The following is a 24,922-nucleotide window of genomic DNA, read 5'->3' on the forward strand; positions in this document are numbered from 1 at the left end:
GTGGTCGTTTCGCCAACACCTGTGCAAGGGGAAACCCTTTTACGATCCCAAGATACAGGCGGTAGTCACAACCGATGCATGCCTGACAGGGTGGGGAGCTCACTATCTCCACCACACAGCTCAGGGTCTCTGGTCTCACTCAGTGGCCAGGAATCATATCAACCTACTAGAGCTTCTGGCGGTATTCAGAGCGCTTCAAGCGTTCAAGCCCTACCTGCAGAATCTGTCAGTGCAGATCCGGACGGACAGCACTACAGCCATGTTCTACCTGAATAAGCAAGGGGGGACTCGTTCGCCAAATCTGTCCAAGCTTGCCCAGAAAATCTGGATATGGGCATTCAGACGGAACATCTTCCTGTCATCTCAACATGTTCCAGGAGACCTAAATTCTCTGGCAGATGCTTTGAGCAGAGACTCCCTTCCAGAGGAACACGAATGGTGTCTACACAGAGAAATCGTAGAAGAAATCTTCTCTCAGTGGGGTTCCCCCACTATAGACCTATTTGCCACAAGCGAAAACAGACAATGCCCAGGATTTGATCCAGGTTCCCCAAACCAGACTCCCAGGGGAATGCCCTGTGGATGAACTGGTCAGGGATGTTTGCGTACGCTTTTCCACCAACTCCCCTCATTAGGAAGGTGGTCAACAAGATGAACAGAGAATCAATGACACTCGTCCTAGTTGCTCCTATGTGGGCCAGACAACCGTGGTTCCCACACCTACGCAGACTAGCAGTATGCGAACCCAACAGGTTCCCAGGCTGGTACAACCTACTGTCCCAGCACCAAGGGTACAAGGTGCATCCTCAACCCAACTCATTGAACCTGGCAGCATGGCACCTGAGGTCATAGAGTTTGGACATCTCAATTTACCACAGAGATGTATGGACATCCTAAAATAATCTAGGAAGCCAAACACGAGGCACTGCTACTTTGACAAATGGAAAAGATTCATTATCTGGTGCCAAAATAAGCAAATCAACCCGGTTGATTGCACTCCTTCAACTATTGTCACATACATGCTCTACCTGCTGGATGCAGGACTGGTTTTTAACTCACTAAAGGTACACCTGGCAGCTCTGTCAGCATACACCACCTCCCATAACAAGGTGTTGTGGTGGAAAGTACCAGTAGTTAAAGCCTTCATGGAAGGAGTAAAGAGACTTCACCCTTCTATTTCAAACCCACCACCAGGATGGGACCTTAATGTGGTGCTATTTAAGCTCATGGGTCCCCCTTTCGAGCCCATGCATAAAAGCAGTCTCAAACACCTGACTAGCTATTACATCTATAAGAAGGGTCAGTGAAATTCAGGCTCTGTCAGTGCAAGATCCTTTCTTTACAGTTCAAAAAGATAAACTGGTTTTACGCACACACCCTAGGTTCTCACCTAAGTTTATTTCTAAATTCCACGTGAACCAGTCCATCGAGCTTCTGGCTTTCTTGCAAGACCCACAGAGTTTGGCTGAGGTGAAACTACACACCCTAGATATGCGTAGGGCGGTCCTCTACTATGTAAACAAAACTAGACCGCTAAGGAAAACAGACCAACTGTTTGTCTCCATAGCTACAGGCAAAGGTGCCTTCTCTAAGTGGATTATTAACTGTACCAGCTGTGTTACTCCCTTTCTGAAAAACTCTGCCTTTCACACCAAGAGCCCACTCTACAAGAGGCATTGGGGCTACTCTGGCTTTCATTGCAAATGTACCCCTTGACACCATTTGCAAAGCAGCTACTTGGAGCTCTATTCACACTTTTACTCAGCACTACTGCATTGACACCCATTCCAAGACAGATACCCAAGTGGGACAAGTGGTTCTAAGACATTTATTTGCTCATGACCCTTCTCACATCCCACTTCCTTCTTCAGGTACTGCTCGCTAATCTATGCACAGCATATGATCTAAGCAGATTCCACAAGCCTCAGAAATTCGAAAAACAAACTGTAATACTCTGCAGCTTCCACTAGATGTCGGCCTATGCACAGCATGTGAATCTAAGCAGATAAAAGCATCATATATACGATTACGGTGAGTAATGTATCCCATATATCCTTTTAGAATTGACTGAGCACAAAGTGTGTTATTGTATGTGTACATAATCAAAGCCTTATTTATATAAAGAACTGTGTTATCAATAACATAGTGTGTGGACATTCCTTTGTGGGTACTTGGGGACTGCAATGTACTTAAGAACCAGCCTGCATCACCTCCTGCGAGGTTAAGCCTTGATTGCTCATCCACATTTACCAAATAGAGAATCTTGGCTGGAGTGCTCTGTGCCTCTTCTCTGCCATATAGAGAGCAGGAGTGTAGATACCCCTCTCCAATCTTTAAACCTCTCACTAGGCCTCTGATTAAACTCTCAGGGATGCTGACAGGACTGTGGGCCTCATTACGAGTTGGTTGGTATTCCGGCAGTAAATCCGCCAGAATACCACCCAACGAATTTACTGTTACTGCCAGTGGTCGAAGTGCACGAAAAGAAGTAGTGGAACTATGTTCCCTGCTGGTCTGCCCCGCTCCCCACAAACCCCATCCCTGCGCCCCCTCCCACACACACTCCAAAATCCCAAACAAACACACCTGCTATTTAATTGAATGTGCAGTACAGCGCACTGAAGTGCAAGCTTCAACTTCTTCCTACACTTTTATTGTAAAACTAAACCATTCCAGAACGGTTTCTTTTTTAAAATAAAAGGATAGGAACAGTGAAACTTAAAAATAAAAAGTATGGGAGCACCGCTCCCGACCACTCCCACCCACTTCGACCTCTGCTTACTGCCACTTCGTCCGGCGGAATTACACGCTGGATTACAAGTGACTGTGGTGGATTAAATCCCCATTTTATTTATGGTCCATTTGACTCTATGGGGATTTTCAGCAGAAATACCGCTGGTGGAGTTACTGCTGCGCTAATTCCACTAATTTTGACGATTTCTCAGCAGACACTGGGATGATTTCCCCCACTCCAGGGCCATACTTTACTGCCAATTCTTTCTCACATCGCCATACTTGTAATGAGCCAATCTCTTACCCACATAAAATCGTAGTCACTCACCACAGGGCAAAATCACTGCCAAATCCATCTGCTCAGCCTACACCAAATGCACTTCATTTCCTTGCTGCCAGATCTACAGCAATTATCAAACGGATCACTATACTTGTACCCTCTTTCCAACCAATTCACTTTAATCCGAGAAACTCCAGAATGTGCTGTTCGCAATTATAATTGTTCTTTTATAAAGCGCTTAATACCAACGAGTGGTTTCTAAGCATGGGATCGAGATTCGAACCTTTGTTGTGCTATGTTATCTTGCTTCCAAGACAAAAGCGTTGCCCCCAGCTATCCTTCCTCCCGAGCGAATCAAGCAACTCAGCAGACTTAACGACTGATGACACCATGAACAGAAACAGTAAACCACCCACGCACAGGCACACCTCCGATCCTAGGATAAGTGCAGCTGGAGACAGCCGCCCCCAATCACCTATCCATTCACAGCCTGTCCCTCTTGTGCTCAATCACACATTGAACCAGAAATTATTTATTTCAAATGTTTGTGCGTCCAAGAACTATGTGTAGCCTGCATGCATGCACTAAGTGGGCACTGTGAGAACTGCGTGATTATTTTTCCAGGCTACATGAACATGTGCCCGGTAGAACTAAGAAATTGAGATGGCAGTGGAAGAGGCCCGGCAAGAAGCTGAGATCTGGGCTATGCCCAGTCGTGCAAATTAGGCTGCGGGCAAGGCGGGTGGAGCCACAGATTATCATCTTGATAAAGCAAGCATGATAAGTGTTATTACCTGAATAGACTGGCATTTAGGCGCAGTCAGTCTAGCCATTTCCTACTGTGGCATAGCATTCTGTATTGAGCATCTATCGTAAAGCAAACAAGATAAGTGTTATTACGTGCAGGTAGTGGCATTTATTGGCACAGCTTGCTTTATGCACAAAGCAAACATGAGTATGTTCTTATAAGGAATCCTGGCATACATAGGTGTGGCCAGAATGGAAATGTGTGAGCACAGCATTAGCGAAAAGAAAATGTATACTGGCACATGTTGTGGAGAAAGTCACTGTGAGAATGCATTGGGAAATGCTCCTGTGCACTGTTGGTGACTTCCATTGGAATTTTTCATGAGTTACCCTACAAAACTGATTGCAAAACGTCTGGCTTTTTACACCATCTTTAACAGAAAGCATGCTGTATCATTTTAACCCTGTGTTCAAAATAAATTCTCAGCGGAGAACCCCCAAATATCCTTGGTTAGTTTGGCCTCCATTGCTACTCTCGGTTTCTCTTGCATATTTCTGCTAAATATTTAGCCAATTAAAAAATTCAACCGCCACACTGCCAATGGACGCCCTTTGGATCGTAAGCTGCGGTACACAAACTGTAAACTAAAATGCATTTTCTTTTTTAAAATAAACCTGGTTACTTCACTTTCGTGTTTCTGAGTGTTCTGTCCTCCCTCCTCGTGACAGAAGAAATTTCTGTGAGTTGCAAATGGATTGTCTTCAATGTCCAAGAAAGAAGACAGTATTTTGGAAGAGCTGTAAATATCTTTATAGTTTGTAAGTTAAAAAAATAATTATTTAAATGTGGGAATATGAAATTTTGTAAGGCAATGTTTATATTTTATCAGAGTAAATTAATACAGAGGACCAGATTCGCAAAAAACGTTTTGGGCGCAAGTGATGCGATGAACGCTTGGTTATCACATCACTTGCGCCAAAAAAGATGCATTCTAATCCACAAAGAGCATCTGAATATGCGCAACTAAGTTGCATACATTCTAAATTAATACAGAAGACCAGATTCGCAAAAAACGTTTTGGGCGCAAGTGATGCGATGAACGCTTGGTTATCACATCACTTGCGCCAAAAAAGATGCAGTCTAATCCACAAAGAGCATCTGAATATGCGCAACTAAGATGCATACATTCAGAACCCCTTTTTCACCCCTTTTCACATTTGCACAAATCAGGGGACGTTGCAGAGCATTGTAAAGTGAATTCATCATTACAAGAACTGCAAATGGGACAGCAGGGGTACAGACCGATGCCGTTGCGATTCCAAAAAATAAATGACACGTTCAGGAAAGACCGTCATGAAATGAGCTCACCAATGGGGGTCATTACGACCCTGGCGCTAAGGGGTTAACAGCGTCGTAAAAGGCTGCGGCGCCGTTAACCCCTTAGCGCTTAATTAAGAGGTCCCTTTGCGGGACCCAACCTGAACGGCTGGTCTGGACCTTCGAGGTAATTGCGGTACCGTAATTACCGCCTTCCCCAGTCCCATTGAGCCCTATGGGGCAAAAATGGGAATGGGGAAGGGCCAATGTTCAATGGGGAATTACCGCCCCGCCAACCTTGGAATGGGGTGGTAATTCCCCATTGAACTTTGGCGGACTCGTTACAACACCGGCAGCAAACATGGTGCTAATAGCAGTGTTGTAATGAGGGCCAATGTGTCTGTTCCAATCGTGCAGGGGGATGTCTTAGTTTTTTGTACATTTTCAAGTATGTCCCGTTTGTAATTCTATCCCTCAAGAAGGGAAATAAATGCTTTGGTTTTTTTGAGCATTTTACATTCATAAGTCATTTAAGGACTGGTGTCTGGTAACTGCAATTCCAGTATGCAAGGGGGCTGGACAGTTCAAGGGAAATGGGCATTTGGTGGCAGGCGGGTCTACCGCCCCCGTCTCCTCCCTGGTGCCGGGTGCACCTCCAGCATTTAAGGACTGGTGTCTGGTAACTGCAATTCCAGTATGCAAGGGGGCTGGACAGTTCAAGGGAAATGGGCATTTGGTGGCAGGCGGGTCTACCGCCCCCGTCTCCTCCCTGGTGCCGGGTGCACCTCCAGCATTGCCAGCACTGATATTACAAAAAAAGAACCTGAGGGCTTGATTCTCATCAAGGTGTTAAGTAACGAAAAGATCGCAGAAAGTGTTCACAACCTGTTCGTTACTTAACACCTATTCTGAAGGTGGCGCATTCCTAAATCAAAATGAATGCACCACTTTCCGAATAGGTGTGCCTAGGAAGGGCAGAAAACCGAGCAACCAGAACATTTGGAATGTTTCATTTTTGAAGCCCATTCTCGTGGCACTCATCCACTTTTGCAAAAGCAAAAAAGTGCACCCATATACGGTACCAAAACTGTATCATTTGGGTTGCTGTTGTAGATTGGTAGTGTGACAAGCCCCCAGCCTCGCTGAGGGACCACTCAGCGAAGCTGTGGGCTTTGAACAAATGTGCTCTGTGCTCCTTTCCGCACTATTGTGCAGGTGCGTGGTGTTTGTGGCGGACAGATATATATATATCACATGCGATATATATATGTAATGTATATCTCACGTGATCTATATATTTTACTGTTGCATATACATATATATAAACGCTGACGATAAGGGTTGTAAACAAAACGCTTCAGAGGAAACGAAGGTTCCATAATCAAATTCCAGATTGATAAAAAAATCTGTGGACAGAGTGCTAAGGAGTGCAGGGTTGGGGTTCAAATAGCAATAATCAACTCATTTTTTTTAAAAGTTGATTCAGTGTTTCCTTGACACACACAGTCAAATTATTGTGTGTACATGAAAGTGACATAATGACTGCCCAGGCATCACGGGAGGCCACCAGAAGAGAATTGGCTTCTACACTATTTAATGAGTCATTAAAACAGACAGCTGTGAAAACGAAAGAGAAACCAACATCTACAGTTGAAAACAGTGAAATAACACTACTGAAGGAACATGAGAAACTCTCAAAGAAGGAGATCAGTAAATGGTGGGAGGAACATTCACTCCAAAACTATATTGACGTCAAAAGGATTCCCAGGGGCTTAAGGATACTCACTTCACCTTCCTTTGAGGACCAAGATCCGGCTATGTTGGAAGAGTGGGGAGCTGCAACTAACTATTGCTCTAAAAACCTGTTGGAAATTCTAATTAAATACGCAGGTAATGACCGGAGGTCCATTTTATTAAAAATTGCTGAGGTTGAAAGCCAATTAGCCAAAATCAAACTGAGTGAGAAAGGACAGAAACTCAAGAAAAACATAGAAGGCAACTTAAAAAGCTTCGAAGAAGGTATATAACAAAGGAAACAACGTAAATTCCTGCGAGATAAGGAGGACTATGAGAATGGTAGAGTATATACGTTTGCAAGACGTTTTGATCAAATGAGGATGAAAACAAGAAGTGACACTCCGGCAAATACCAGCACAAATAAAGGTGCCAATGCATCAACCATTGAAGAACCCTCTATATCAGAATCTGACGTCACAGAGAGTGAAGGAGAAGAACCCACCATACGTCTTAATTTTTTAGAGGAGATGTGCCTGCTTTGCCAAGATGGAAGAACAGGCAAGCAGGCAAGGGGTGGAAAAACATGTGGCCAAGGAAAAGGAGCAAAACAAAAACGAGGAGGGGGCAGAGGGGCAACCAATATAGGAAAGAATATGTCAGGGAGACAACTTCGCTCTGGCAACTAGGAAATGACATCATTTGTACAAATACAGATATGATTATAGTCAACCTATCCAAGCATACCCTCAAGGACAATCAAAAACAGCTACTGTCTTTGGGCTTAAACTTCTGTTCTTCGCCACATTATGACTGCCCACAAACAAGAATAGATTTTGATCAGTTTATTCGGAAGATCAAATTGATTAAATTCTTCGCAGTGAATCCACCTAAAGAAAAAAGGAGTGTCCCACAAGAGGGCAAGACAATAATAACGAAGGCGGATCTACCAACATTATCAACTCTCATGTTCCTACAGGAGGAGGGTATCAGTACCTCGACTCGGTGGTCATCAATCCGGAAGATCTTGAGGTGAACATGGAGTGGTATAAAAGAAGCAAATTAAGAACGAAATTTAAGTTTAATCCTCCTATCATGACAGGTAGTAATATTGAAACGTTCCAAGATCTGGTCATAAAGGATCTCAAAAAGATCAGAGGCAAAGAGGCAAAGACTTTCAAATCCAATATGACCCACTCATTCAACAAAGACCCCAAGGAACTAAGTTGTTTATCTGACTGCATCATTAAGGCATCAGACAAGGGCCGGAACATTGTTTTGATGGACAGAGCGCAGTACATTAAAAAAGCCAATAGACAACTGAATGATCATTCCTGTTATGAGAAACTTCTGGGAAATCCAATTGTGGACCTAGAATTGAAAGTACAAGAATTCATTGATGTATAGATAGAGAAAGGTATGTTAGAGGATCAAGAAGTGAGGTTTCTCTACAAACAACATAGTACCATCCCTACCATTTACTTTCTTCCGAAATTCCACAAATGTAAGAAAAAAACCCTGGGAAGACCAATTGTTACTCTCTCAGGATCACTATTGGAAAATATGTCCAAGTATGTCGACGAGACACTATTCCCTTTTGTGCTATCTCTACCTTCATATTTAAAGGACACCAAGGACTTTCTATTGAAAATTAATGAACTACCATGTGAATCAGACTACATCCTGGCCACTATGGACGTGGTATCATTATATACTTCAATAAGACATGATCAAGATCTAAGAGCATGTGCCCATTACCTGAACACAAGATCGCTGAACCGCACCAGACATTCTGAGATGATATTGGAAATGATCGATCTGTGCCTCAAGAATAATATTTTTCTGTTTGATCAAAAATATTACAGGCAGATACAGGGCACAGCGATGGGCACTACGTTTGCCCCTCCTACTCGAACTTAACCATGGGCTACTGGGAAAAGTATGAGACATTCAAAGAAAAATATGAAAAATACACACAAAAAGTGATCACGTGGTATAGGTACATTGATGACCTTTCATTATTTGGAAGGGAACATCAGCAGAATGGATGGAGTATGTCAAGCTGTTGAATAACAACAAGTTCAATCTTCAGTTTACCAAGACACATAGGGCCTCATTACGACCCTGGCACTAAGTGAAAAACGATGGCGGTAAATGGTTACCGCCATCGTTTTCCGCCAGGTCCAATCATGACCCGTGACCGTTAACTACGATGCCATTAGCGGCATTGTAGTTAACGCTGCCGCTAACTGCGCTAAGGGTGCGCGCACGCGACCGGCTACCCCGTACTTAGCGCCATGGCGGAAAGGTACGCAAATGCCGACCCAAGCGGACATGCACCTAACGCCATCACCCAGCCCGTTAAGTACCTTACCGCCATGGTGCTAATTACGCCATCGCGAACCAACCGTAAAGGGCCATGTAAAGTGAATGCAGCTGCCACAGGTGCACAGAAACAGCACAGGTGAAGGCAATACAGACTCAGGAAGTACAAAAAGAGCACACCCCACCCCTTCCCACACCCAGTCACACTCCACAATGATACCAATACGACTAGCAATGTTGGGGCTGGAGGACCTGATAGCAATGCATGTGCTACGACAGCAACAACAACAACAGGCAGCACAGAGGAGACACAGGAGGAGAAGGAGGGCAAGGCAGGCCCAGCAAGCCCCACCAGCACAGCCAGTGCCACCACGCAGGCAGCCCCCAATCCCACGCATCAGAGCCAATCCATTCAACCTCACTGCTGAGCAGATCCACACCCTGTACCGTTTGGACCGGGACACCATCACCGCCATCGTAGACATGATACACAACGACATCGTCAGCATGATAGAAACTCCAACCGCCTGTCATGATCTCTGCTTCCAAAAGGTCAGGGTTTTCCCAACTCCCTTGGAAGCAGATCCATAACCCAGGTTCCGAGTGCCAACCAGTCCCAATTGGGACCTTTTGGACCCAGTCCTGGCGCCAGTGGCACCAGGCTCATAAATATGCCCAGTCCCAGCGCTGGAAGCGCCGGGCTCATAATGCTTGGGTGGACTTACCTGCAGCAGACCATGCTGCTTACTTGCCTGCCAGTTGAGCCTCTGATCCTCTTCTGTTTGGAACTACTTTTCCTGTTGGGTGAGGCAGGAGCCACTCCCTAGGTTCAGAACACTGGAACTCTTCTGGAAAGCAGGAACTCTTTTCTTACCTAGGCGTGGCTGTGGAAGCAGACACCTAAGCACTACAGGAGGCTATTTAAACCACACCCAATGGATGAATCTTGCTTTGCGTTATTCTGCATCCTCTGCAGCAGAACGCTCATTGTGTCTTCTGCATCTGATCCTGGGCCTAAGGAAAAAGGCTTACCATCCTGAATCCAGTCTTCAGCAACACCTATAAAGACAAGAAAGAACAGGTTAGCATTACGGTCTTCAGTGACAGCGCTTCACTTACCTGGTCCATCGGCTGTCACCAACGCCTCGCGCTGCATTCCGGCATCTGAAAGACAAAGGCTTACCTACTCTTCGTGCGCTCCGGAGGTCTTCGCACTGCATTCCGGCATCTGAAAGACAAAAGCTTACCAGCTCTTCGCACGCTGCGGAGGCCTTTGGCGCTGCATCCCGCATCTGAAAGACAAAACAAGGTGTGTTTAAAGACATTGGAGAACTTTAATACTCACATGCCATTACTCCTTTCCACATCTAACCCAGTGGGTATTCCGGCACCCTGCAGCTGCTCCGAACTTGTACCTGCAAAATAAAAAGACAGTTTGAGCGCATCGTGAAGCAGGCAACAAGCGCTTACTTACGTGCTTCCAGGCGCTTCCATTCATCACACGGGCTCCATCTTCAACTCACTTCAGCCCGTCATCCGCCATCGCCGGAACCCTGCAAAAACAAGAGACATCATTACTAAAGACTTTTAAAGACATTAGAATTACTCGAAACTTACCGTTCGTGCAGTAAACGACGGACAGCAGTCCTCTGAAGTCAAGAGGCCTGCTCCCCTTATCCAGTGAAGAAACTGGTTACAGCACCCTGCCCCGAGGCAGATGGAGAGCACGGCGTTCACTTACCTAAGGTGAGAGCGTTAACCTTTGGGGTTCTACAGGAGAAGAGAAAGGGAAGAAGAGAGAGACATTCAATAACCCAGTTCATTAATCCCATATTTTCTATCTGCAGACATCTTACCCTTCGAGTCAGACATACAGTGCACAGAGGTCCAGCCCAAAGAGCCAGCCGTGTGTTACACATCACCTTTGAAGATACGGTATACGCCCAGTCAAGACCGGCGCCTCTACGGGAATCAGGTGAGCGTTACAGAACGCAAAGACTACCGCAAAACTCCCGTCCAGGCGCTATGGCAACCTCGGATACCGACCAGCTAGCCCAGTTACTTGGGGAACTAAGGGCAGAAGTGCATGCAGCCCGTCAGGAAACGAACGCTCTAAGAAGGGAACTGATTATTTCCAAGGAGCGAACAGATGATCTCGCTAGACAATTGCTACAGTCACAAGCCAGACAGACCCCGTTACCCGCATCTGGGGGAAATCTTCCTTCTACATCCTCTATGAATCCAGTGCAGATCAATCTACCTGGGAATGTACCTCTGGCTCCGCCCGAACGATTTTCTGGTGACCCAAAGAGGTTTGCAGTATTTATCAATCAGTGCCGGTTGCATTTCTTATGCCGGCCAGCAGCCTTTCCAACTGATCAAGCTAAAGTAGCTTTCGTGCTTTCGTACCTTAGTGGCAATGCGGCAGACTGGTCGATCCCTCTAGTAAATCAAGATGATCCGGTCCTCCATGATTTTCAAGCTTTTCAGCTCAGTATGGAAAAACTGTTCGCAAGACATTCACAGGGGCAGGCCTTGGACAATGAGCTTCTTTCGTTGCGACAAGGTAATCAAGACCTTTTGGCTTATATTGCGTCTTTCAACAGACTGATAGTGGAAACTCAATGGCCTGAGGACAAAAGGATTACGCTGTTTTATAGAGGTCTACGTGGAGAGCTCAAAGATGTGTTAGCCCAAGTAGTGAATCCCCCACAAGATTGTTCGGACTATATAGACTTAGTCGTTCAAATAGATCACAGACTGCAGAACAGGAAGGCCGATCGTTTCAAGTTTGATGCTCGAGTATTTTCCAAACCGCTAACTCCTTCCAAAGGAGTAGACTCCGGGGAACCCATGCAAATAGGGGGCCTGAAAGGTCCTCTAACACAAAAGGAGCGGGAAAGGAGAAAACAGTTGCAATTATGCCTCTATTGCGGAAACTCAGGGCACTTTCTTCGAGACTGTCCGGTGAAACCTGCCAAGAAGGCAGTAGGAGCTGCAGTTACCAAAGTTACAAACTCTGAGCAGGGAAACAACCTCGCCCGACAAGAATAGAGGTCCTCTTGCCGGGCGTGAAAACCAGTTCCGTGACCTCGCATTTCGTGATACCTATGGTCCTCATTAGCCCTGATAATCCGGATCGATTACATGCAATTGAAGCTTACGTCGACAGCGGTGCCATCGACAATTATGTGGATCATGAAATGGTTTTGAGGATGAATCTAACTCTTTGTCCCAAGGCTGTAAAGGACGTCATTACTACGGTGGATGGAACGGAGATAGCCTCCGGACCAGTAACGCATACCACTCAAGAAGTGACGCTAGTAAGTCAAGATGGACACCATGAGAAGATCGTGTTCGATGTGATCAAGGCTCCTCAGTTTCAGATTATTCTAGGAATACCTTGGTTAGAGAAACACAATCCTCTGATCGATTGGCGAGCAAGAACGGTCCAGTTTCCAGAATGTGTCTCTACTTGTCACCCTCCACCTGGTGTTGCACTGGCAGCAATTTCTTCAGAGACTCCCCAGTTACCTCCCGAATACCTAGAATACCAAGATGTTTTCCGGAAGGACCAGGCTAACTCTCTACCTACTCATAGGTCTTATGACTGCCAGATAGACCTGATACCTGGATCTACTCCTCCTTGTAGTAGAATTTATGCCCTCACCTAGCCTGAGAACCTTCACCTTCGACAATACCTGGATCAATACCTGGCAAATGGGTTTATTCGTCCTTCCAAGTCCCCTGCTTCTTCAGCTTTGTTCTTCGTTCCAAAAAAGGAAGGAGACCTTAGAACTTGTATAGATTATCGCTCCCTGAACCAGATCACCGTCAAGAATAGATATCCGTTACCTTTGATCCCTGGACCAAGTCAGAAAAGCATGCATATATATACAAAGCTGGATCTTAGAGGAGCCTACCACTTGGTACGAGTAAAAGAGGGCGATGAATGGAAGACGGCCTTCCGCACCAAATATGGGCTATTTGAATATCAGGTCATGCCCTTCGGACTTTGCAATGCCCCGGCCGCCTTTCAATATTTTATGAACGATGTCCTCAGAGAGCTCATAGATGTGTGTGTTGTTGTTTACATTGACGACATCCTCGTTTATTCTTCATCGGAATCTGAACATCGGAAACACGTGAAAATGGTCCTCGAAAGATTGCGTCAACACAAACTTTTCGCTAAATTGGAAAAATGTGTTTTCAACGTGACTGAAGTTGAATTCTTGGGATTCATATTATCACCTGGCGGAGTGCGTATGGATTCAAAGAAGGTCGATGCAGTTCTCAAATGGCCATCACCATCCTCCGTAAAAGGTGTGCAAAGCATGTTAGGCTTCGCTAACTTTTACCGCAGGTTTATCCCCGAATTTTCTCGAATAGTCCAGCCCATCACTGCCTTGTTAAAGAAAAACAAACGTTTTGAATGGTCTACCGAGGCGGAACAAGCTTTCCAGGATTTGAAGACTAAATTTATCTCTGCACCAATCTTAAAACACCCTCGCCCCAAACTCCCCTACATCGTGGAAACTGATGCTTCAAGCCTTGCCATGGGGGCAGTTCTATCACAAAAGGACCCGGTAACCAATCAGTTGCATCCCGTGGCATTTTGGTCCCGCAAATTCTCGCCTCCTGAAATCAATTACACGATTACTGACAAGGAACTTCTGGCTATCAAGTCTGCCTTTAAGGCTTGGCGGCATTATCTGCTGGGGGCCCGACACACCGTTACTGTGATTACGGATCACCGAAACCTGCAATATTTGAAAACCGCAAAAGCCCAATCCTCTAGACAACTCCGTTGGGCATTATTCTTTGCCGAGTTTGACTTCATAATTACCTATCGACCTGGTACAAAAAACGGTAAAGCTGATGCCCTTTCTCGGATGGGAGTGGAAGAACACTTGATCAACCCTAAACCTGTACCAATCATTCCCGAACAAAGAATTCTGGGTGTAATCGCCACACAATCCATAGAGGAAGTTAAGGATAAAGCCAGGCAACTTGTAACTCCAGCATACATACAGAATTGGCATCTGCAGGGAAAGGACTTTGCAGTAAAGGACAACTTATTGTATTTCCAAGAACGATTATACCTGCCCAGCACAGATTTACAGAAAAAAGTAATCTCTTGTTATCACGATTCTTCAATGGAAGGACATCCCGGTATGGTCAAGACCTCAGAAAAGATCAAGCGCTACTTCTGGTGGCTGTCTTGGAAAAAAGATATCAGAGACTTTATAATGTCCTGTGGAGTATGCGCCCAAAACAAGAGTCAAAAGGAAAGACCAGCAGGCCTCTTACGCCCTATTGACATCCCACCTCGCCCTTGGCATACGCTTTCTATGGACTTCATCACCGATCTACCTCCATGCTCCGGATATAATACGATTCTAGTAATCGTGGACTTATTCTCCAAGATGGCGCATTTCATTCCGCTCAAAGGCTTGCCAACAGCAGCAACTCTGGCCCGAGAATTTCTCGAAAACATCGTCCGATTGCACGGTTTTCCTTCGGTTCTAATTTCGGATCGAGGTAGTCAATTTATTTCTCATTTTTGGCGAAGTTGCTGTCGGTCGGCTCAAATTGATGTGAGACTATCGACCAGTCACCACCCTCAGACCGACGGACAAACCGAGAGGACCAATCAAACTCTTGAACAGTATTTACGCTGCATGCTGCAACAAACTGAAAAAACTTGGAAAGACATCCTTTGGATAGCCGAATATGCCTACAATAACTCGGTCCATTCGGGAACTGGGAAAACCCCGTTTTTTCTTTTATACGGCAGTCACCCTCGAACCTCGGAGTTGGATCCCCTCCAAGATCTTGAAACACCAGCAGTAGACTACCTGCATTCTACAATCACCCAAGCCTTTAAGGAAGCTGTTTCTCACCTTAAAAGGGCTAAAGAACAATACAAGAAAGGAGCAGATCAACATCGGAAGGAAGCCCCTCAATATCAAGTAGGGGATCAAGTCTGTTTATCCACCAAATATCTACCTCTAAAAGGGCCACGCACATTCAACCCAAGATACCTTGGTCCCTATTCCATCACTACCATAGTAAACCCAGTAGCGGTCAAGTTGGACTTGCCTCGCACATGAAGATACATCCGGTCTTCCACGTCTCTCTATTAAAACCCGTGCAACCTCAAACCCGACTAACTAAATCTCCAAAACCCATCCTAGTTGATGGAGAACTCGAGTTTGAAGTCAAAAGCATTCTGGACTCCAAGATCTCCAAATCTAAACTATTTTACCTAATTGACTGGAAAGGCTACGGCCCCCAAGAGAGATCCTGGGAACCTGCTGAATATGTCCACGCTCCTCGCCTAATCAAAAGATTTCACCGAACATTTCCTGACAAGCCAAAACCCCCGGAGAAACCCGGTTTGGGAGGGGCCTTGAGGGGGGGTACTGTCATGATCTCTGCTTCCAAAAGGTCAGGGTTTTCCCAACTCCCTTGGAAGCAGATCCATAACCCAGGTTCCGAGTGCCAACCAGTCCCAATTGGGACCTTTTGGACCCAGTCCTGGCGCCAGTGGCACCAGGCTCATAAATATGCCCAGCCCCAGCGCTGGAAGCGCCGGGCTCATAATGCTTGGGTGGGCTAACCTGCAGCAGACCATGCTGCTTACTTGCCTGCCAGTTGAGCCTCTGATCCTCTTCTGTTTGGAACTACTTTTCCTGTTGGGTGGGGCAGGAGCCACTCCCTAGGTTCAGAACACTGGAACTCTTCTGGAAAGCAGGAACTCTTTTCTTACCTAGGCGTGGCTGTGGAAGGAGACACCTAAGCACTACAGGAGGCTATTTAAACCACACCCAATGGATGAATCTTGCTTTGCGTTATTCTGCATCCTCTGCAGCAGAACGCTCATCGTGTCTTCTGCATCTGATCCTGGGCCTAAGGAAAAAGGCTTACCATCCTGAATCCAGTCTTCAGCAACACCTATAAAGACAAGAAAGAACAGGTTAGCATTACGGTCTTCAGTGACAGCGCTTCACTTACCTGGTCCATCGGCTGTCACCAACGCCTCGCGCTGCATTCCGGCATCTGAAAGACAAAGGCTTACCTACTCTTCGTGCGCTCCCGAGGTCTTCGCACTGCATTCCGGCATCTGTAAGACAAAAGCTTACCAGCTCTTCGCACGCTCCGGAGGCCTTCGGCGCTGCATCCCGCATCTGAAAGACAAAACAAGGTGTGTTTAAAGACATTGGAGAACTTTAATACTCACGTGCCATTACTCCTTTCCACATCTAACCCAGTGGGTATTCCGGCACCCTGCAGCCGCTCCGAACTTGTACCTGCAAAATAAAAAGACAGTTTGAGCGCATCGTGAAGCAGGCAACAAGCGCTTACTTACGTGCTTCCAGGCGCTTCCATTCATCACACGGGCTCCATCTTCAACTCACTTCAGCCCGTCATCCGCCATCGCCAGAACCCTGCAAAAACAAGAGACATCATTACTAAAGACTTTTAAAGACATTAGAATTACTCGAAACTTACCGTTCGTGCAGTAAACGACGGACAGCAGTCCTCTGAAGTCAAGAGGCCTGCTCCCCTTATCCAGTGAAGAAACTGGTTACAGCACCCTGCCCCGAGGCAGATGGAGAGCACGGCGTTCACTTACCTAAGGTGAGAGCGTTAACCTTTGGGGTTCTACAGGAGAAGAGAAAGGGAAGAAGAGAGAGACATTCAATAACCCAGTTCATTAATCCCATATTTTCTATCTGCAGACATCTTACCCTTCGAGTCAGACATACAGTGCACAGAGGTCCAGCCCAAAGAGCCAGCCGTGTGTTACACATCACCTTTGAAGATACGGTATACGCCCAGTCAAGACCGGCGCCTCTACGGGAATCAGGTGAGCGTTACACCGCCATCCCCCCCCTACTGAAGGTAGTGTCTGTACTCCACTTCCTGGCCACAGGCACCTACCAGCACACAGTGGGGCACTTGCATGGCATTTCACAACCATTATTCTCACAAACACTCATCCAAGTGCTCGATGCCCTCCTCAAGCACACAGACGACCACATCTCATTACCACGGACTGCCCAGGACATTGCAAACACCAAAGTGGGTTTCCATGCACTAGCCGGCATACCCGGTTGCATTGGTGCCATCGACTACACCCATGTGGAATTGGTGGTTCCACGTGCCATGGAGGTACCGTACCGCAACCAGGAAACAGTTCCACTCAATCAACGTGCAAATGGTCTGTGACTCCAACAAGATCATCACACATTGTTGTGCCCGATTCCCCGGATCAACCCATGATTCTATGGTCCTGAGGAACTCCACAATACCACGCTACATGGAGCGACATGCAGGCCCAAGATCCTGGCTACTCGGTGAGTCCAATGTCATGGAAGTGGGCAGGTGAATGACGTACCGATGCATACTCCACCTGGCTGAAAGGGGGGGGGATGATGCATACTCCACCTGGCTGATAGGGGGGGAATGATGCATACTCCACCTGGCTGAAAGGGGGGGGGAATGATGCATACTCCACCTGGCTGAAAGGGGGGGGAATGATGCATACTCCACCTGGCTGATAGGGGGGGAATGATGCATACTCCACCTGGCTGAAAGGGGGGGGGGAATGATGCATACTCCACCTGGCTGAAAGGGGGGGGGGAATGATGTATACTCCACCTGGCTGAAAGGTGGGGGGGTTGATGCATACTCCACCTGGCTGATAGGGGGGGGAATGATGCATACTCCACCTGGCTGAAAGGGGGGGGGGAATGATGCATACTCCACCTGGCTGTGAGTAACACAGAGAACGGAGACAGAGGATGGGCACTCACAATGCACTCAACCCCTCTGCGTTCATTGGGTGATGGCATGCAAAACAGGCCATGGGAGCCATGAGCATATACTGGTTGCATTGTGTGAATCAATTAGTGCATGTAGAAGTGAGCCGAAGTAACAGTTGGATGCAAGCCATGGTGGCACATCATGTTCTTGATCAGACGACATGACTGACACATACATTCTCGCCTACATACAGGTGATGCAGGCTATCCCCTGAAGAGGTGGCTCCTTACACCAGTCCTGAACCCGCAGAACCAGCACGAGGAGGACTTCAACCGTGCACATACACGTACTCGTGTGGTCATAGAGCAGACATTTGGCCTATTGAAGGCACGGTTCCGAAGCCTCAGCAGGTCTGGTGGGGCACTCCTGTACCACCATGAGAAGGTGGCAAAAATCGTCATGGCATGTGTCATGCTACACAATATGTGCATCAGACGGAATGTGCCCCTGCCCCCTGACGCAGAACTGCAACCACCTGACGATGAGGATGAGGAGGGTGCAGATGGGGCAGCACCCCATGGAGGAGGCGACGCACAGGAGGGGCGTGCAATGCGCCAAAGCATCATCGACCACTGCTTCTAGCACACACGGCTGGTGTGAATCACATGGAGACTGCACTTGGGGCACTGTGTGTCTCTGGGACATGCACACTGTGGACTGTACACCAATAAAGCACACATACGCAATGAAAATGTCCACACATTTCATTTTGGGAAAGAAAAAAGTTTATTTAAACTATGAAACGTCGTGACACACCCCCTCCCCCCGCCCCCCTGCACACCCCAACACATCCCCTCCCCCCTGCACACCCCAACACACCCCCTCCCCCTCCCCCTTCAAACACACCAACTCACCCCATGTAGGTGTCAACAGATGCCTGTGACAGTGGCCACAGGCTGTTACAAGCCCCCTCTCCCGGACCCTGGGGCACCCCTGGCTGTGGAGCGCAGGTTACGTCCGGAACGTCGGACGGGGCTGCTCTGTGCAGAACTGGCAGTGGAGGATGTCCCTGCATGCCCCCGTGCATGCACGTCCTGTAGGGTGTGGGTGAGCTCAGTGAGCGCACAACGCAAGCCGGCAGGTTCAGCACAGATGTCCCTGGACATGGCCTGCATGGCATCCCTCAGGGTGGCAGTGCTCTGCGCTACTTCGGCCCTTAGGGTCTCCGTGGCCTGTTCAATGGTTGCCCTAGCCCCCACACATTCCGCGGCATGCTCAGCCAGCATCGTGGACAGTTGCTGCTGCCGTTCTGTGATGTCCTCGAGGGACTGCTGCCCCTGCTGGCCCATGGCCAATGCTGGTGGTGTGATGGAGGGGCTGCTCCCCTCCTGTGGACTGAGGACTGGGCATGGGGTAGAAGGCCACTCCTCTACCTCTGTGTGCCCCTGTGTGTGATCCTCATGGGGGCTGGCGTCTGACAAACAGGGGGAATGTAGTAGGTCAGTGGGGCTTCTGACTTCGTGCTCCTCAATGTCTGAGTCTGAACATGCAGCTATTGCAGCTGTCTCACCCATGTTGCTGCTGGCCGCTGACCCGGTGCCTTCTGTGGCAGGCAATGTTGGTAGAGGTGGAGCAGCTGCTGCTGGCCTGCTGACTACAGGGGTGCTTGCCGGTAGGACGTCCGGTATGCTTGCAGTGGGTCCTGCTTGTTGTGGGGTCTGCCTCACTGCAGCTGAGGTTTAGGGTGCGGGGACGGTATTATTGGCCTTCTTGGCTCTCTTCGTCGCAGGGGTGTCCTGGTCCTCGGGGTGTGAATCTGTGCCTGTGGTGGAGCAAAGGAGGGAGGGCGTTATTGATGGGTCTGCGGACTTTGGAATGACAATGATAGACATTATTCTGGTCAGTAGATGAGGCAGATTTCAGGCAGAGCCATGCAGGTTGTCTCCTTTTAGTGTGGAATGTGGATGCAGGTATGCGGATGCCAGCAGTGTATACAGGGTGGTGCTCGCATGTGGCTATGGGCAGTGTGGAAATGTGTTGCATTTACACTCTAGGGCAACCTTGTGCTACACATGAATGGACTGCAGTGACTATGGCATGTCTTGTTTGAGGCACCTACCTTCATCGCCTGATGTCGGAGCTCCCCTTTCCATCCCTCCGACGCCTTCAATGGCTTCCATGCCAATCGTGGTTGCACAAATCTCCTCCCACGGTTGGAGTTTTAGTGGGGATTCCAACCCTCCACCGGTACCCAGGGCAAGGTTGCGGTTCGCAGAGATGACGGCTCTGACCCGTATGCGAAGGTCGTCCCAGCGCTTCCTGCACTGCTGTGGGGTGCGGGGTACGGTCCCCACCGCGCTGACCCGCTCGGCCACCAGGGCCTAGATGGCCTTCTTTTTCCCTATCGCTGTCCTGGTCATTTCCGGGGAGAAAACGACAGCTGCGTTGTCTTGCAGGGTCTCCGCAAGCATGCAGAGTTCCTCCCAGCTGAATCTTTCCTGGCGCTGGCGGTCACATGCCTTCTTAACAGCTTTAGGCATTTTTGGGTAGTTGGATGGGTGGGTGATTGGTTGGGACAGGTGTCAGGGTTGGATCTGGTGTTGTTCGGTAGGATGGCAATGGATTGTGTTTTTAAAGATGGCCGACGTGCTGTTTCCCGTTCCGGCGCGATGACGCTATTTCCGGTTCTGCTTTTTACGGCCACCGCAAATTACGGTGGCCGCTAATTACGGTGGCCGCTACTTACGGTGGCGGAAGTGCACCTTGCTCGCTTTACGATGCCGGTAGGGGCCTTTTCTGCCATGGCGTTAATTGCATTACCGCCATGGCATAATGCTTGTGCGCGATGGGTCGTAATGTGGCGCTCTTTACGCCATCGGCCCACGGCGTAAACGCTCATTACGCCATGGCGGTAATGACGGAAGATTACCGCCTGGGTCGTAATGAGGCCCATAGTCCAGAAAGAGTTGTTTATCTTGATCTTGCTGTGTTCATCGAAGATGGAAAAATTAAGAGTGAATTGTTCAGAAAACCCACAGGTGTCAATATGCCTTTGCATGCCAATAGTGCCCACTGTAAGAATCTGGTTTGGATCATTCCGTATGGAGAGTTTGTTTGCTTAAGAAGAAACTGCACTAAAATTGAGACTTATGACAGAGAAAGTAAAATTACTGCTTGGGGATTCAGTAAACAAAATATCCCAAAAGAATAATTGAACGTGCGTATTTGAGAGCACGACAACGGGAGAGGATGTCATTATTAGTGGAACCCAATGCTGAACATGAGTCACTGACGGAGAGAGACAAAGTACGGCTGGTATTAACTTATGGTCAGACTGCCAAGATGATTAAAACTATTGTGAAAAAGTATTGGCATGTACTAACCACAGATGAAGATCTACAAGGCACACTTGGACCATATCTGAATTTCTCCTTTCAGAAATGCAAATCCATTAAGGACTTACTAGTGAGCAGCTACATGGCACCCAAACCCAAGAAGAATCCATCTACCTGGCTAACACAAAGAAAAGAAGGTTTTTTCAAATGCTCGAAGTGTAAAATCTGCAAATATGCGGACGAATGCACCACATATGTGCATCCTATTCTGAAAACCAGTCTACCCATCACGGAAAAAATCACCTGTGACTCAGAAAATATTGTTTATGTTCTGAAATGCACCTGTTGTAAATGGTATGTAGGTAGCACCAAATGCAGATTAAAACTGAGGATTCTACAACATACCAGGGCAGTTAAGAACAGAGACTTTACTTATCCTATAGCCAAACACTTTTGGGAAACACACGGAGGGAAGCTATGCGACTTCTCTTTCTTTGGGTTGAAACAAGTAAATATTGGTCTGAGAGGTGGCAATAGAGAAAAACTGCTAAGACAACATGAGACCCGGTGTATTATAGACTTTGAGAGTAAGACCCCTTCGGGACATAATATAGACGAAGAACTATACACCTTCTTGGGAGAATGAGCAGAATGTGTGGCAATAGAAAGATAGATCTTTCAGCCACTCATGGATGAGACTTATATATTCCACTTAGCATGTCCCCATCCCGCTATGCTATTAAGTCTCAACGTGGACACATTGAGGCAACTAAGTAAATTGCCTAACCATGCCATTAATATACGCAAACATAAATTGATGTTTCTCACTCTAACTCTTCAACAAAGATTCAGCTATGGGAGTTAGACATTTGTGTATTATACCCACAAGTTTAAACTGTGATCAACTGTCTCTTACCATTATGGAATATGAATTGTAATGCTCATTTTTAATACCTCTGTACAAACGGTTTGGTTTGTCGGAAGGCTTTTAATGTTCTTGCCTATGGCAAATATTAGAGATTCTGGCCATTATAGAGTTAATAGAAGGACTGTAGGGTTACATTCCATAGACGATGTTTTAAAAAAAGAAATGCATTCTATCTGAGTTCGTATGGAGATCTGGTCGAATTTGACAACAGGGTTCTATATGCTGGACATGCTGTCTATACTTAATCTCTAAGGGGTGTGAAATTGGATGTACAACGTCGGGCAAACCTAGAAAGCGGTCACAAGGTTGGTTACCGGGCAAAATAGTTGGTCCCTATTTGATGTATGAAGATTCATCATAAACGAGGGAATCACACACTATGTGAGCAATCATTTTGAATCCATTTGCACTCACTTTCGCACTTTTGTGAAATATCCCCGTTTTTGAATGAACATCTGACATTCCCGTTTTTTCACAGAATTAAGTACATAATTATCGACTCTATCTTAAAAGACACGTATAATCTGGGCACTATGCCTAGGATTCCTGTCAAGAATACTGCACTATGCAATTTAAACGAGGGCAGTTATAATCGACATTGCTTATCCTATAGAATAATGAGCAACAGGTATTATGGGTTGTGAATTCACTGTGAACAGTATTTTACACATTTTATTGAACACTGAAAGTGACCTGTATTGGCACAACTATGGGAATGTGTGAGAAATCTACGACCAATCTATATGGAACATACATAGGCAGTGATTTTACTATGGGCCCTAGAGAACAGGGTAGTCCTCTTTCTATGACTAACGACCAGAATCAAAGAGTGTAAGTGTATGCTGTGGCCAGGCGGGAACCATGTGATCAAGCTACAGGAAGTAGCGAAACGCGTCGTCCCGTTGTTGGCCTCCATTGTTGTGATGCCGGGCTGGGGTTGCTAACCCTTGATTTTAATATTTTTGTAACTGTGAATGAATTTTGTGAAATAAAGGACACTTTTGCACTGCAAAATGGATGGTTCGCAACCCGTTCTTTTCAAGGAGAAACCCTGTATGCATACCCGTTGCACACCCACGCTGTGTAGTGTGGCTCACTTTTTCGACAAGAGGGCTCTCTTGACGGAATGCAATCTGATATATATATATAGCAATATAATTATATTGATATAGATATATAATGTACTCTGCAGCACTTTTGTAAAATTTGCGATTACCTGGCTATTTATTGAAACAACTGCCGAGATTGCAATCCGCCCGTTTTCTACAAAAACAGACAGATTGCAGACAGTGCATGACACTTCTGTGTCGTGCACTGCGCTGATACCCATGCCCACTTGAGAGTAAGCGTGGTGCCTGGGCATCAGGAAAAAGGGCAGGGAAGCAAGCTGTTTAGCATGCACACTGCGCTTTTTGAGAATCGGGCCCTACAGGTATGCCGATGCGTGGATCGCAGTGCGGCAGGCCTCACCACTTTTGGGGTTGTTTTTGTTTATTAAATCCACAGTGCTGGCACTGAATCAGGGCACTAACTGAGTGACAGCCCATGTGATATTTTTTTTTTAAAACCCTGTGAGTGGCGCGCGGATGCGTGTCATGGCAACTGCATTAGCATTGTTGCATACTCTGTGCCAGTGTACCCCAGGAATTCAAGTACTTGCTGGGAGCACTGCGCTGCATGCCTAAACTTGTCCAGTGTGCACCTTGCCCCTGCCAATTTAAGGTAAGTGAGTGGTGTGATGTATGTATGCATCAGGGTATGCATTTATGGATTTACTGGGACCATCCATACATTTTGTATGGATGGTCCCTGTAAATCAATTGCAGAGTGCTGGCACAGGCTGTCACAGCTTCATGCATGTGATTTTCAGTGACCATTACTGGCAAAGATAGGTTGTGGGATGCAACCTTTCTATGCCATTAATGGCCACTTTAAATCACAAGCATGTACCTGCTGCCACAACCTATCCTTGCCATTAGAACGGTAACTTTAAATCACATGCATGAAGCGCTCCAACCTGCATGTATGTGATTTAAAGTGAAATAGGTTGTGGCTGAAGCCTCATGCAAGTATATTGTTGCTGATATGGCATTACATTTTTTCATGTGTTACTCTAAACAGCCAACTGTAAATTGTATGGCTTTTTACCTCATTTTTTTCTCATTTTAAACCAACATTGCTCTGCAAAATTCATCATTTCGGTAGATTATCTTTAGATATTTTCTCAGGGGGGAAATTCCCCGAACCCTTCCCTCACTACGCTCGTTCGTCTGCACTAATTTGAGGAAACATGTAGGCCCCTCCATTGAAAACATTTATCATCTCGTGAGGGCTCGACACATGAATCCTTTAGAATCTTGGTGCCCCTTTTATAATTATTATTGTTTTTTTTTTTTACGCGCTTAATACCAAAGAGGTTTCTAGGCACAGACATGGGATTCGAGACTGTGTTGCTCCGCGCCATCTTGCTTCCAAGACGAGCGTGTTGCCAATGAGCTGTACTACTCCTTCAGGAGCTGTCTGCCCCCACAGCACCAAAAGCTGCCTATGGCACTGCTGCAGCATCTGCTCCGCTGCCACCACTCCTAACCCGTGAGCCTGTACTTTTAGGAGCATTTCCCTATCTGTGATCAACACCACAGTAAAAGTGTTCAAAGAAGGCCTCTTGGATAATGGGAGAGAACTTCTTGGACAATCCAGCACTTAAGTTAGGTATTCAACCATTGCAGTGAAATGCCTGTATCGAAGCA

The 24,922-nt window shown here is 46.8% G+C and overlaps 1 protein-coding gene across 25 annotated transcripts in view; it reads right to left on the reverse strand.

Moving 5' to 3' along the window:
• Window positions 1–24,922, reverse strand: part of LOC138503201 (mucin-2-like) — a 1,598,433-nt gene that overhangs the window by 329,310 nt on the left and 1,244,201 nt on the right. The window lies entirely within an intron of this gene.

This window comes from Ambystoma mexicanum, chromosome 11 (genome assembly GCF_040938575.1).
Source record: "Ambystoma mexicanum isolate Mex_15411 chromosome 11, UKY_AmexF1_1, whole genome shotgun sequence".
Lineage (NCBI taxonomy): Eukaryota > Metazoa > Chordata > Amphibia > Caudata > Ambystomatidae > Ambystoma > Ambystoma mexicanum.